Source organism: Cryptomeria japonica, chromosome 1 (genome assembly GCF_030272615.1).
Source record: "Cryptomeria japonica chromosome 1, Sugi_1.0, whole genome shotgun sequence".
NCBI classification, from domain to species: domain Eukaryota; kingdom Viridiplantae; phylum Streptophyta; class Pinopsida; order Cupressales; family Cupressaceae; genus Cryptomeria; species Cryptomeria japonica.
In genome coordinates, this window is record NC_081405.1 from 243,090,690 (window position 1) to 243,105,289 (window position 14,600).

At 34.2% G+C, this 14,600-nt stretch overlaps 2 pseudogenes; both read left to right on the forward strand.

Annotated features, from left to right (window-relative positions):
* The first annotated feature begins 4,625 nt into the window (after positions 1 to 4,625).
* Positions 4,626 to 6,025, forward strand: LOC131856044 (chitinase 2-like; annotated as a pseudogene).
* A 7,277-nt stretch (positions 6,026 to 13,302) lies between these two features.
* LOC131034186 (chitinase 2-like) lies at positions 13,303 to 14,292 on the forward strand (annotated as a pseudogene).
* The last annotated feature ends 308 nt before the right edge of the window (positions 14,293 to 14,600 follow it).

A 14,600-nucleotide genomic window follows, 5' to 3' on the forward strand; every position in this document is an offset into this window, starting at 1 on the left:
AGTTGAAAGAGGAGGAGGCCAAAGCCTTTCACTAACACTAGGATTTTATCAAGGCCCCCTTAACCTTCAACAGAAATCAAGGGTTTTTCTAGGAACCCATAACCTGATTAGCGGGTTTTACAAGGCTCCCACAACCTGAACAAAAAAGGTTTTCCCATGCTCCCATAGCTTGTAATAGCTTCTCCAGGCTACAACCAAAGCATGGCCCTAACCAAAAACAAGAACTGGCCAAACCGGGCCCTTGAAAACTTTCAGCATCCTCTCCGTCCTTAGAAAAAATAAAAGACATGGGGTTTTTCTAGGCTCCCCCAATCTTGATGGGTTTTGAATGGCTCCCACAAACAAAATCAAACATAGGGAACAAGTCTCTCTCAACCAAAATTGTGGGTTTTATCCAGGCTCCCATAACCATAACCTTGATAATGATCCCTGTAGAAAGCAACATGCATAAGACAAAGTGCGCATCACCAACTAGATTCTTGGTAATTTGAAAACAAACGTAATCTAGGACCAAAGGGTTTTGGAAGGCTCCCCAAACCTTCATCTTGTCAATAGCCATACTGTCAAACCACAACTGACCATCTGAAAAACACCAACATCTCCTAAAAACAAACACAACACCCAAATCCACCTCTAAAAAAGAAAGGTCATCCCTAGAACAAACCATCTCCACCATGATAGAAGAAAAAACCACCTCAATAGGCTTAACCAAGGAAGACCAAAGATGTTGAGTCAGAAACAGAAGAGAAGGATATTTGGGTTTTAAAAAGGCTCCCATAAACTTGAGAGAAGACAAGCCAAAAACCATTCAAACACAAAGAAAGGAAACTCCACCAAAGACCCACCTCCATAAGGGCATAATGATAGAGAAACAGAAACAAGGGCCAAAAAGAGACCTAAACAACTTCTAACAGCCCCCAAAACCTCTCTCAACCTCTAAAGGAAAGCCATCCACCTCTAAAGGACATACAAAGATGGAGAAGAGGCAAAAGGGAAACCATGGGTTGACCCTCTCAAAACAAAACGAGAGAGGATAACCAGAGGGCCAGAGCAACGGTACAACCCCACCACATAAGGATGAAACCATAATAGCATTGGGGCCTGAGAAAGGAGGAAAGAAAAACCCCCAGGGCCAAGACGCAAGGAGGGCACCAAACTTTAGAAGAGCTCCGAGTAGAGCCACCGAACAAAGGAGAAACCCCAAAACGGTGAGACACCCAGAATGGGGACCTCAACACACCCAAAGCCCGAACACAGAAAGAGGGGAACGAACCCCACCAGGAGCTCCAGAAAACAACAAGACTCACCATCCTCTGGACACCATAGACAAAGCCAGGAAACTCCACCGCCATCCTCTAGATGCCACGCTTAAGCCAGCCAGAGAGAACACCCTTGCATATGGCACACCACCAGGAAACCCAGTACACCAAGCCCTTATGAAAGCTATCAAAAAGGCCGAAATAAATCTCTACAAGTGATTGAAGTAAACATTGAGAAGGCACACAGACAGTCAGATGATATTAGCCATTGATGGAGTGCTGGATGCGTGGAAATATTAGCAACCTCTTTTAATTTTCAAAGCCTTAATTGATGGACACAAAGAATTATTATCAGCTATAAGAACCATAGTGTTTGCGGTACTTCAAGGCAATTCTAAAACCATGGGCGTTGTTCACCATAGTTGTGAGAGGGTTTGACCATCATGCTTGCGGAGGATAAATAAGCATTTTCTTTACTTTGAATTTTTTTCTTTCTTATTTGCTTTCTAAAATAAATGTTTAATAATTATTTTACTAAATTTTTCATAATTTTTTAAATATTTATATTGTATGGATGTATGAGGCTTACAAAAGGCATTTGAGTAGTAATTTAATTTTTTTATAGAAATTAATTAGAAAGAGAGATCATAAGAAACATTAAATAAAATGAACCACCAATTTAATAAACAATAATATGTTCTTTTAATAAACTAGTTCTCATTTTAGACAAGCATGGTTTAATGTCATAATCAATCATTTCTAATCATTTTTGTAGATTGACTTCTTTTTTCACATTGCATGTGGTATATAGAAAGAAAAGCAAGACTATGGACAATCCGGGCAACCCATGATAATTACACAGAAAGCATGCATCTCTTTAAATCTCTTTCATTATTAATGTAGGATCATAAACACAAAGAAAGATTGAAACTGAAAGCACACTATATTATCTAAAGGTTGGTAAATGAAGAATCTAAACAACATAAAGTTGAGACCGAGCCCTCTAAATTTGAAGAATAATTCACAAAAGTGTAAGTTGGTTTAATGGGTTATGGTACAAACAGGGTTACAACATCATAAGGGGGAAAGACTAACAGTACCCAAAATAGGCATAAGCTCTGAATAGAAGTGTTATTACAACTACTACCATGCCTTCCAGAATTGGAGAAAATCAAAAACATCTTTAAACCATAAAATACAATCTTCAAAGAGAAGCTCATTCAGACAATAATAAACACATTTGATCATAAACGTACAAAAAACTACTAAGTTGCAATAGAACAACTGTTTCACCTCAATATGTCCACACTACATTTGTGAAAGGGTTGTCAAGTTACAAAGCTCTTTAGGAATTCGTCATTTTAGATGACTGTCTCATTGATCTCTTGGTCTTCATGTCTTTGAAAGATGATATTTTCCCAAAAGATGGTAGGAGACGGTCTTAAAATTTGGTCGTAGATGGTCTTAAATTTGATTTCTGGATATGGATACAAAAATAAGCTACGCAACAAGAAAATGAATAAACAATGCATACTTGTCTATGAAGTTTCGTGTACATGCATCAACTCCCATATGCATCCAATGTTTGTGCCTACCTATGTACATCCAACTTCCATTAAATAGGATAAGGTTTTTGTAGATTTTGGTTTGACAAATAGTTGCATTTGATTAGAGTAGTTTATGGAAGCAGTATTAATCATTAGGGAACAAATTCTTAATGCATTTGCCTAAATCCAAAAATGTAAAATTTCTTTGAATTTTAGGTAAGATTTTTCCAGATCTTTGTACTTTGTTGCTCAAAAGAATTAAGACTTTTATAGAGTTCTCGAGAATTTCAATTTTCTTTCAATTTTGTTGTACTTTGTTCTGTCAAAAAAGATAAGATTTCGACAGTCTCTAAGATTGTCTAAGATTGTCTCTTTAATATGGTTGTTAGCCTACAATACCTAACTACCATGATATAAATGTTGGGCACACTGTCAATAAAAGAGAACAAATTAGAGAGATCTAAAATACTTTTCTTTTACTTGGACAATTGAGCCCTGCAACTATTGTTTACAACATCAATAGAAAGATGAATAAATAATTTTGTTTAAATTATTAAAATGTTTAGAAAAAATAAAATTAGAAGAATATAAAAATAATTAAAAAATTGTCTATAATGAGTAGTTGATTGAAAACTAGAATTGCATCCAACAAATACATAAATATCGTGCATATCAGTAGAACTAATAATAGAATAATAGAAAAAGAATTAAATTTAATATTAAAAAAACCTTAAAATACCAAACAACGTGATATGAGGTATACTAAATCTATTGTTGCTTCTGGATTTGATTGTTTGACTTTATTTGCATCAACGTTTCGGATCACACTATGTGATCCATCATCAGGATGTTTAGAGAATGCCAGGATAAGAATGAATGTGATCCATCATTAGGATGTTTAGAGAATGCCAGGATAAGAATGAATGTGATCTAAAACTTTGATGCAAATAAAGTCACACAATCAAATCCAGAAGCAACAATAGATTTATCATTATAGATTGTGGAAATCTAATAATTCTAATGAGATATACTTACATGAAGCTTACAATAATCATTTAAATAATAATTTAAATTTTATATAGAAATTAATTGAAAAGAATGCCTTCTATGAGAAGATTATTTGCACCCACCCCATAATGTTACGGATGTAAATAATTCCTCCGTAGCCAGGACCATTGAAAAGAGGGTAATAAGAAACATCAAATCATTCGAAATACCAATTCCCTGAAACGACAACAAAAAGTCACATAAACTGATAGGGAACAGTTCAATGGGTACGAGTAAACTGTTGGCGCACGCCACCTACATGTAAATGGGCCATAAATTAAGAAGATTCGCCAACAAACGTAAAGAAAAAAGGCAAGTTGAGTTTAAGAGGTGGGGCACACAAACACAAAAAAATAACAGAGGTCTTTGTTTATAGTCTTTTATTTGATCTCCGATTGGTTACTTTTCTTTGCTTTGGATAATATCCAGCAATCAATGTGGAAATAAAAATATATGGTTATAATAATTGTGCATTCAGTAAAATATTTGTTATGGAAACAGCTATTAAATTATTCGGTAAATTTACCCCATTAAGGATGGTACATTCCCTTGAACTTGCTTTTAAAGTATTTCACGACACTTTTGCTTTACATTTCTTCTTTCGAACACGGTTCTACTGTAGTCACCACGGTCAACACGTTTTTGATTCAGCGGGTGAGAATAGTATGTGGAGCACGTGAAGCCATTCAATTTCAATAACAATTTGATATCTTATCTGTATTGAGAACATTAATTGGCTCAAATTTATTTTGAACCATTCAACTAAAAGTAAACAATATTTAAGAATGGTACGAACTGACTAACTCATTGAGATTGTAAATTACATGATCATTGGTGATTGCACTGACCCACTTCACCCTCACTTTTTCTGAAACAATAAGTTGTTCTGATGGCCAAGCTTTCCTCAGCCCTTCTGCTAATGCTTTTTTCAGCACTGGGATTATCTGGATCAATGGGTGAGGAAGCCAACATTTTGCAATGAAACAATAATGTTTTAAGCTAGAGTTATGAATGGTTGTTAGTTATATAGAAGGAAGTTCTTATATGTATTGAATTTAAGTACTGATGTGCAGGTGCGGGGGTGTTCAGAGAATACATAGGAGCGTTGTATAATGGCGTCCAATTTTCAGACATGCCAATAAATTCGGGCACACAGGTCGACTTCATTCTAGCCTTCGCCATCGACTACACCACATCAAGCGATCCCACAGACGGGAAGTTCAACATTTTCTGGGATAGCGAAAATCTGACCCCGAGTGCCGTGCAGGCCATAAAATCCCAAAACCAGAATGTTAGGGTTGCTCTCAGCTTAGGCGGGGACACCGTTGGAAGCGCCTACGCCTAGTTCAAGCCAACCCCTGTGTCGTCGTGGGTGAGCAACGCCGTTTCTTCTCTCACAGACATAATCCAGGAATACCATCTCGACGGGATTGACATCGACTACGAGCATTTCGACTATTCAGATGCCGATACATTTGCTTCCTGTATTGGGCAGCTCATCACACAATTGAAGCAGAACAACGTCATCTCTTTTGCCTCCATCGCTCCCTTCGACAATGAAGAAGTGCAGACCCATTATACTGCTCTCTGGAACCAGTACAGCAGTGTGATCGATTATGTGAATTTCCAATTCTATGCTTACGATTCGAGCACAACCGTGTCACAGTTTATCGACCATTTCAACGCTCAGGAATCCCGTTACAGTGGTGGGAAAGTGTTGACTAGTTTCACTACCAGGGGCAGTGGAGGGCTTTCGCCTGCCAATGGTTTCTTTGATGCGTGCCAAACACTGAAGGACTCTGGCAAGCTCCAAGGCATTTTTGTGTGGTGTGCAGATAGTTCCAAGGCCAATGGCAGCTTCCAGTACGAAGCGCAAGCTCAGGCTCTTCTTCAGGGATCCTGATTTGGTCATCGCTTCCCAATGCATTTCTAATCGTAATTGTTTGTTGTAATACTTTTGTAATAAGGAATGGGAAAATGGCATCTAGACATGGTGTGAACAGGCATTTGATATGTATATTTGTAGTGCGCCCTTAAAGCAAGGGTAATTTCTTAATCTGCATAAAGGGAGAATAGTATCTCCGTATTGTCAATTATCTTTTAATACTTGTCTGGTGCGTCCTTTTGAAATAAATAAAAGTTTAAAGGGCATTCTTTGCTTTTGGAATTTTACTTTTTGCATATATTTTATTCTTTTGAGGCTTTTATTGTAAATTAATTATAAATGTGATTAGATTTAGAATATAAAAGTTGGGAGTGGAAAATGGATGATGGAGATAGAAAAGATTATCATTTATTTTTTTAAATTTACAATTTATTTTATTTATTAGATTTTGAAAATCAATGTTATAGATCTATTACATCATAGATGCTATACAATGGCAATAAGGTATATGAGATTAGCACAATTCTTGTTGGAAACATTAAAGGTTCACCCATCATATAAAGCAGAAATTGGATTTGGTTTGGATTTAATTTGTGTATAAAAAGCAAAAAATAGATTTTATTTGTTTCTAATTACCTTAATAATAATATCTATAAATATTTTTTACATAAATTTTTCTAAACACTGGTTATAAATTAATATTTAAAAAAAAAAATATGCTAAATAAAAATAAGTCAATTTTTCTTTCAGTCAATTCTGCACTCAACTAGAACTTTATAAAATTCCGTGATGCACTATAACAATGGACACGTGAAAGAGAGCCAAAGGAAATCCCACTTTTATTAAGGCACTAAGATTGACTTCCAAGAGCCTGTCCGCCCTTGTACAACTCCTGAAAATCCTTTCATGATGAAATATGGAGGAGAGCCAAACTAAATCCAACTTTTCTTATGCCACCAAGATTGACTTCCAATAGCCCGCCCTTATACAACTCTTAAACATCTTCTCTTGATGAATTTAAGCCTATTGTTGAAGATGACCAAACAGTGAACTACCCCTAATTGAAGGTTTGTCTTAAATGCCACAATTTCAGATTTATATAATTCATTTGAAATTATACTAGCTTTTTCAATAGATCTTATACCTAAAAAGAATTATAATTACCATTAAAAAAAAATCAAAAGTCCAAGACGTGAAGATTCTGAAGAGCCTAACAAAGGTTACCACCATCCGAGTCATTAATGTTGCCTCCAATTTGTCATTCACGATTTTCAAGTTTGGAGAAGCCTCCTCCTTTAGTTCAAGCAGAGCAATGGTTGCAATACGATTAATTATTAGAGCATATGTGAGGACGATGGGAATTCTAAAGATGCAGATGCTACTTAGCTGAGCTCAAAAGAAAATTTGAAGTAAAAAGTACTTACCAAATTACAGACAGATTAGGCCATGCCTAGTGAAAACTAGTCCGACTGTGGGTACGAAGCAAAAGGTTTAGTATATCCACCCCGAAGTGGCTTAGTAATTGCAATCAACAAAACATGAATAATATTTTTTCAAGAACAAACAATGGCGAGAGATATGATTGAATCAGATGCAGAGGAGTCATCGACTCTGCTTGTCATTATTGATTGGAACAAAGTTTTCATCATCCTGTTTTTTGTATGAGAGCTGACGACAGCGGCTTGAACAATTGAAGATATGAAATCTCTTTGTGATTGCAATCGATGAGACAGCAATAACAATTATTGGTCCAGTAGGAGCGATGACAAGAATCTGATGGAGAGAAGTCCATGGTTCTTCTCGCCATAGTTTTATTGTAAGGAAGTTTTCCTCGCCCAGATTTTTGCAACGGAGCTCAGGACAAGAGCTTGAAGAATTAAAAGCAAAAATAGGTCACCATAATCATCAAATAGGACTATGAGATCATAGATAAGAAGGGAAAGGATAATGTGGTTTAAGATGCTTTCTCCCACAAAGTTGAGAACTATGCCATCCAGTGTGTAGTTTATATGTCCCTTTATAATTGGTTGCAAGCTCTCCAACAAGAGTGGCTGAAGTGTTAGCCCACACATCATCTCATCAACCAACACTTTGTCAACCCTCCTTCATCACCAACAACTCTTGGGATGCCCAATATTTATAGTATAAAAATTTCGTATTTATTCTTTGAATTACATACTCAAATTCTTCATGTAGTGAATGCCTCTCTCTTAGATATTCATTCAAGGTTTTCTAGAACTCATGAGTAGGCACATCACAATTTATTTTGTCATGGTCGAAAGGTAGATATCAAGTAGTTTTTTATTTAAATTGATATATGAAAATGTCATTGTTACAATTTTAGACTTTCTCAAACCATTTTCATGGATTTCATTTATGGACCTCCCAAGTTAGGTGGCAAAGTACTCATATTAGTGGTAGTAGATTACATGTCTAAATATGTCCACTTCTATTCTTTGACCCATGCCTCCACCTATATACCCACAACCCAAACCTTTCAAAGTTATTATATTTTTCAATTTCAAAAATATTCCTCTTGTATAATCTATGATTCTTTTGCTACATTTTTTAATCATTTAAAAAAAATTATTCAATAGTATATGTATAGTATTGCCCATGTGGAAACTAAGATTTTCCCCATCACATTTGTAAACATTATTTGACAGTATTTAAAACATAATGAGTTGAACCATTCGTTAAATAATTTAGCCTAGAACACCTTCTTGTTTACCCCCTTTTTCTCTCAAACTAGGTTGCCATGCAACATATACCTCAAATTTTAAATACATTTATAATATTTAATATATTTTTGAATCAACCAAAAAATTCAATAATTCTACAAATGGGCCCAACTAGCAACATTCTCACTAAACTATACCACCCCAAGTTCCCCACGACCAATGTTCCACTCATATTAAATAGATTTACAACATCAAATACAACCTCTCCTAAAATAATATTTTCAAATTATAAAAATATTATATATTTTAATATGAAAGGCATGCAATATGTTCACAATACAATAATGCATGACAATCTATTTTCTTCTGTAATTAATTATAATTGTGGTCATCAATAAAAAATATAATTATTATTATCTGGTCAATCATTGATAATCCTATGAAGAAATCATCTACAATAAGAATCAGTAAAATTATAATATTATATTAATTTTATATTATTGGACATGAATAAATAAAATTTTATTAAAATTTAAGAGCATAAGTTATTAGCATAACACTCGAGTAAAAAATTAGTTATATTTGAACATTGGTTTAGACTATGACAAATATAACACACTTATGCTATCTCAAAATGGTATGATGAGTGAACATACTACTCTAGCATTTTGGATTTACATTTTATTATCAATAATAATTATTTAAATACAAAAAATATTAGTATTTGTGGAGACACATGTTATTATTAGATTAAGTATGGAAGGCCCCCAATCCATTATGCATCCAAATAGAAAACAATCGATCAAAATAAAACAAGGGCTTAGAGGTCAATCCCATCAACCAAAATATCGAAGAGTTTATAAATTGTCTATATAAAAATTGAAACTAAAGATGTGAAGAGAAACATCCTAGGAACATTTACTATCAAGAACATAAAAAATAAACAACATAGAGGCATTAAGAGATATAGCCCTACCCATACATCATCTGCTCAAGCTCCATCTCCTAATTAGACAATGCGCTAATCTGATTTTATATTGCTTGTCCATTCTTTTCCCTTGTTGGAGCTTTCCTCTTTCTCTTTCTCTCATTTTTTCTCTCACTGTTAGGACATCCATAACTATTTTCTGCATCCAACTTTATTAAGCTTAATTAGGTTCTAAATTCTACTCTCGAGACATTTTATCCACTTCTTATTTATATTGCATCCAAGGGAATTTTTGATAGATCTCCAAACTATGAACCCTAACATTCAAGTCTTCTGATTAACAACCAACGCATGGCAATCCTAGGACTCAATAGTACCGCCACCAACATTTTGTTCCACCATCTCATCATCCCCATGATCCTTTAAGCTATTGAGCCCTGAAGTGCCTCATTAAATTTATTCTTTGTCAAAAGGGACTGAGAGATGGAATCTTTGAGAACCAGGTTAAGGAGTTCATCTTGGGTTTCTTTGTTTCTCTCTATTTTCTCAATGTAAAATTTAGAGCCTCTCAAGTGATGATCTTCTTTATCTTTAGGTGGGATTTTTTCTATAGCCTTGATAAACTTAGCAGTTGCCAAAAGTTTAGCATCCTACTAAATGTCTGTTCTCCTGAGGAAGTCATTTTGTCCCCCTTGGCTAGCTCACTATCAGAAATATCATTAGATGGGGAAACAACATTCCTCTTTTTAAAGACTTAATCACTACTTTTCCTTTTCCACTCACATTCCTAGACCCTAAACTACTAGGGCTACAAGAAGGTATTTTGTGCCACATCTAATGGTAACCTTTCAATTCTTAGGAGAATAGAGGAGGACATTGTGTAGAGAAATCTTTATAGGGAATTTTCCTTTTAGACTTGCTAGGAGGAGGACGGTTTTCATCATGGTCCTTAGGAGAATCATGGGGAAAAATAGGGTAGAGAACAAGAGTATTTTTTAGGTTGTAACTGTAAATGACATAAATCAATCCCTAGTTTAATGATATGTAAACCCCTTTAGAAGAACACTTTTCCATGGATGAAAATGAAAAGAATGGATAACTAATAGGTTTATGATGCCTTAAGTGATCGGAAAGAGGAAAATGGTACCCATGAAGTGTTGCAAATTGACCCTCCAATGTGAAGTAATTTATCAAGTTATAGCTGATGGCTTCCCACAGCAATTAAAAATCTTCTTCTCTCCTAAATCTATTTTGGTGTCTTTTTAACCTCTCTCTATCCTTGAAGAACAATGAAATATACTCTTAATAGCTTGATTTTGACTTAGAGAGGGGAAATTTTTACCATCGCACTTAAAACCAATTACTTGGGAAATTATCTCTTTTGATACGTCCATTTTTACACCACCCACTACCACTCTCCCATTGTTGCAACTATTCATAAACTTAGACAAGAGGTCTTTGTTAATATTTTTCATGATTTTGAAGATCAAGGTTACTCTTCCCTTATCAAAGATGTCCCAAACTTGGATATTATTTTTTAGGGAGACATATGAGGTGGGTTTGACATATAGATGTTGGGCCTCCATGACTGTAATTTTATCACACCTAAAACTAGAGAACACTAACCTTTCAGAACCCAAATATAACAAACTTAAAAAGACACAATTGATAGATCTTTCTAGAAAATGGTTGATATTTATCTCAAGGTTGGCAAAAAAGCTCTTTTCCTATTTCCACATGAAAGTTGTAAAGTGTAATTAATTCCCATTTTTCAATCACTTGTGTCCACATTCTTTGTTAAGTTCTAAGAAATTTTGGAGGCACATGTTGGATAAATATAAAGTTAAGACATTTTTTTATAGTAGTTGGTTTATGTAGAGATGAGTTAAAAATAATTTAAGAATCAATTTTAAATAAGACGACAAATTCCTTGTATTGGGTATATTAAGGATAGATGGGATGGTATAAAAAAGCTTAGAACTTCATAGTCTTATCATATTGGTTTATAATATGATAACATGTATAATTGTGACATGTAGGTCAAGAATTTGGTGGTTAAAGAAATAATATAGAATATTACACAATATTTTATAATTATAAAATCCATTTGACCACATTGTTGACTTTCTATATTTTTATAAAATCATAGTTATGAAATTTTAATTATTAGTAAAGAATCAAAAGTTTATTATAAGAAAATATAATATGATATTTAAATTATAATATATATTAATTTTGAATTTATTTAAAGATAGAATATAAATTATAAATTTTTTATCTTTTTATTTTAATATAGATTTAAAAACTTAATTTTTTTTTTTTATGTGTAAGTTTTAATATTTATTACTGGTATGTGTAGTTTAAAGTTCATTTCATTTCTTATATATATCTAGTACTAGCATAAAATTACAATTAGAAATAAATTAGAAAGAAAGGTTACTATTGGAGAGTACCATCTAAGTAATACACTTGTATTTTTGTTCATAATCAATGTAAAATTTTCAAATATGTTTCTAGTGCATGCAATCCAATCATGTGTGCAAGTACAAATATTAGTAGTTTGTGTTATTTAAAAATTGTTTACACACAGTAAATTTCACTAATCATTTAAAATATGATTGTATTTGGTTACTTTTCACACATCATAAAATATGAAGAATTGATATTTGCACATACTTGTTCTCTTCTAGGAAGCTAACACTATTGAAGCAAATCCAATTTAGTAGTTGAAAAATAACTTTAGAATTCACATTGGATGGGTTGGCACCAAAGTTTATTTTATACGATTTATTACTATTATGGCCATGATTATTATGTGTTGGTTCTAATTTCTTTTTGATAGTTGCATAACTATCACCATGAGAAAATCCCACAACAATCTTGTCACATTGACTCCTCTATTACACACCACATATTAAATCTACGTATATTTAATTCTTATTATACCTTCACTATGCCACCATAGCACTTGTCTCAATCATTTTTTTCTTTTACTTTGTAATCATTAGGGACATCTCAAGTTTTATACAACTCAATTTATTAGCATTCACAACTTTACTCCCAAATGACCTTTTGTATTTATCACAATAATATTTTGTTATTCTAAGGTATAGCTATATCCAAAAAACAATATATGTAAATTTTCTTTAAAGACTTTACAATAAACCATAATGATCTATACTTGTTAATAGATAGTTTTATGTTACAATTTATTATGTAATTACATTTAAAAATTATTAATTATGTCATTTTATAAATGTGTTTTTATTGCAAATTTATGCTGGATGAATAAATTGTCTATTATAGACCATTTATATACTAAATAAAACTACATAATCAAATTTAACCTTCCCAAAAAAAAATTTAAGGGCATAAATAAATTGTCTATTATAGACCATTTATATATGATTACATCACATGCTTTCACAATAAATGCATGTAAAATTACATTACCAAATATGACCTTCACTAAAGAAATTTCCATACACAAAAATTAAAAATAGTTGGTCAATCCTCGAAATGAGTTTTGCTTTCCAAAACTTCTCCACGTGAATATAGTCCGTTAATGAAATCCTAGAGGATAAGATTTGACCTTATAACCTACTTATTAAATTGGTTGTATTTTAAATCTGATGTACTCTGCAAGAATTGGGCATATTTTGTGCTTCAGACGGCTACTATTCGTTTCGGTATTCAAACGCAACCATTATTATTATTATGAATGCACGAACTAGGTAGACATGACTGTAAATAATAACTACTTATTATTATTATGAATGCACGAACTAGGTATACATGACTGTAAATAATAACTATTTAAAAAACATTATCATTTATGAATGCACATGACATGATTTGGTCAACTCGGGCATGAATAATAAACAATTCAAAAAGATTGTATATAAAGTGTAGGGGGCCTTACTGATTCCATATATCCAATCCAAATCTTCAAATGGCGAAGATTTCCTCTGTTCTGCTGCTAATGCTGTTTTTGGCTGTGGGTTTATCAGAGAATGGATCGATGGGTAAGGAAATCTAACGTTTTGCTATGAAATATCAATTGTTCAATTATTCGAATTACTGTTTGATGGATTGAATGTTTGTATTGCTGTGCAGGTGCCGGGGTATTCAGGGAATACATAGGCGCACAATTCAACGGCGTTAAGTTCTCGGATTTGCCAATCATTCCCGGCACGCATGTTGACTTCATTCTATCCTTCGCCATCGACTATACCCCGTCGGGAAGTTCTCCCACAAACGGAATATTCAATATTTTCTGGGATACCGGCAATCTGAGCCCGAGCGCTGTGCAGGCAATCAAATCCAAAAATAAGAACGTCAGAGTTGCTCTCAGTTTAGGCGGCGACAGCGTGGGTGAAGAATGCAGTTTCGACGTGGGTGAAGAATGCAGTTTCTTCTCTCACTAAAATTATCAAGCAATACCATCTTGATGGCATCGACATCGATTATGAGCATTTCGACGTTTCAGATCCCAGTACATTTGCCTCCTGTATCGGGCAGCTCATCACTCAACTAAAGCAGAAGAAAGTTATCTCGTTTGCCTCCATCGCTCCGTTCGACGATCCAAAAGTGCAGTCCCATTACAGTGCCCTGTGGAACAAGTACGGCAAATCGATCGACTACGTGAATTTCCAATTCTACGCTTACGATTCGAGTACCACCGTCCCGCAGTTTATCAACTATTTCAACGCTCAGGAGAAACGCTACAGCGTGGGAAAAGTGTTGCCTAGCTTTACTAGCGACGGCAGCGGAGGGCTGTCCCCTGCCAAGGGTTTCTTCGATGCCTGCAGGACACTCAAGAAGTCCGGCAAGCTCCATGGCATCTTTGTGTGGAGTGCAGATACTTCAAAGTCCAATGGCTTCAAGTATGAAAAACAAGCTCAGGCTCTCCTCCACTGATCATTTTTTTATGAGGGGCCTTCAATTGCACTTCTCATTCTAACCTTGTGTTGTACTACTTCTTAAATAATAAATGGAAAACGCCCATCCAAATTTTATGCCGTGGTACCTTCAGAATAACAAATTAAACTGTCTATGGCGAAAACAAGGATTTAATATGAGCCGGATAATGAATGCCATTCCTGTCTGGTTGACTCCGTTGTGCCTTCGCATGCTCGTCTTTATCTGCTTTAATCAAAGTTTTTAAGAAAACCATTTAATATCTATGAAGTGTAGCCCTATAGGTATTTACAAGATGGAAAGAATAGTTTCTTTTAAGTATGTAAACAATTA